Genomic DNA, 2,075 nt, shown 5'->3' with positions numbered 1-2,075 from the left:
CTCTACATTTTTAAAGCCAACAGTGAAAGAATGATTTTTTTCACACTTAAAGCAACTGATCCCTTTGCAACAGCAAGGCTCATACTTCACAGCAAACAGTGGTTTATGCTTATATGAAGAATCCTCCAGAATCCTGGGGCTTGCCTATTCCCTCTCCACACTACACACCATTCGAGCAACTTGATAATTAAAAACTTTTCCAGCAAACTATAGTTTGTCATTACATCCCAGTCGCAAACTACAGCTGGTTTTCTGCCCTCCACATCGGGACCTGGAATCCTGGATTGTATGGAACAGACCAAACCACATGTTATGGTTTGCAAGAGTGGAACTGTTTCAGTATAGAAACGTGTGAAGGGAGGAGGGAAGGAGCACATACGTCTGAAGATCCCTCTGGCTTATTCACATGACAAACCACAGTTTGTTACATCCAGCCTCATAAGAATATAGACCCTCAAAAGTATACTAGAAGGGGCACTGTATCCCAGATTAGGCTATTGGTTGCTTTTTTGGGGGGGGGTCACTTCCCACATTAAAGGCATGAGAACATGCTTCAGAGTCATCCCTGTGTCTTGTTTAAAAAAGTAATCCAAGTAGGATTAATCCATACCCGGCATGACTCCCAGCCAAAGTCCAGTCCTTCTCAAGTCCCATGGATTTTAAGGGGACAGTGGTGCATCACCCACTGGTACCTCAGCAAAGTCACTCCTACGGCTACTTTAGGTGGGTCAGACAGCACCAGAAGTGACAAGTGACATCATCATCATAAGGCATAAGAGCTCCAGCCAGAGGCTGCCATATAAACGAATGCTATGACACCTACAGGACACAATTAGGGACTGGTGTGGGAGCCGCTAGGACTCCCTGGCAGCACGGTGTGTGTGTACTCGTGTGCGCATGTGATAGCTCACAAGTACTTCTCAGGCTGCAGCGGGTTGAGAGGCACCAAGAGAAAGGACAAAGAGGAGGGACCCCGGGTGCCCAGAGTGGTCTGGTGACCTGAACCAGGCAAGGACAAACATGGAAGAAGCAGGAAGTAGAAGGGGCTGAAAAACTGTCCTGCGGTGAAGTAAGCACGTGCTCCCTTGAGGTGACAGGTGCTTTCCCTAGGGCCAGGGCTCTGCTCTGAGGCCTCAGGGGCCATGAACAGTGATTGAAGCGCATGCCTACAATGACATAAACTGTGCCCATGACTGGTGCAAAGGAAGACAGGGATTTAGAGTTGGTAGTTACAGGTATTTAACCCTACCAGCATGTTGCTTTTTAAAGTAGCTTCTTCTGTAAAAATATATATTGAGAGGAATCATTTAACCGTATTGCTGGACAGTGATATTGTGAATTTACAACATAATTCCAAAAGAGGGAAGGGGGAGAAAAGCAACTTGTTCCGCATCCCCTCTTCATCCCTGAAACCTCGCCTCCCCCTAATCCCTCTCAGGTTTCTTTGTCACAATCAGGACAGCTAAAAAAGCAGAAATGTTTGCATGCACAGATAATTACAAAGCCAATTCCTATTTGGTATAGCAAGTTATTTGTGCTAGCTAATCCTAAAAATCTATGAAAAACCAACCACCCTCCCCCAAGCCATGGATAAAGAAGGGGTTAACCCCACCCCCATGGCTAAAAGCACCATCGTTGCCTACAGCAGGAGCAGCCAAAACAAACCAACCAAACCGCTGATGCTCTGTTGAGTGAAAGGAAGCTAACATAGGCAGATTCAACCACAGCCAAGCACTTCGAAGCCCCCCATTGAGATCAAAGGCTTTGACTTCAACTGAATCATGTCAGTTTCCCGTTTCCCACAATGACCTTGAAAACTGTCTATGATCTGGTAAAACGTATGCAAACGGAAACTCTGGTTAAATGTGTGCAAAAGGTCATTCTGGTTAAGAATACCTGGGTTGTGAGTAACCGGGAGAAGAAACATTAATCAAAATGCAAAAGGGGCTCTAAAGAGATGACTGTACTTTCTCCTTAACGGCTTTTTCAATAAATGTAGTCCATAAACGTATGGGCCAGAAATTCCATGGAGCGGGTCAGCACTGAAGTGTTCTAAGCACAATAAATACCAGTAA

The sequence above is a fragment of the Gekko japonicus genome, unplaced genomic scaffold (genome assembly GCF_001447785.1).
Source record: "Gekko japonicus isolate JY-2015 unplaced genomic scaffold, Gekko_japonicus_V1.1 scaffold137, whole genome shotgun sequence".
Taxonomy (NCBI): domain Eukaryota; kingdom Metazoa; phylum Chordata; class Lepidosauria; order Squamata; family Gekkonidae; genus Gekko; species Gekko japonicus.
Note: the sequence above shows the minus strand (reverse complement) of the source record.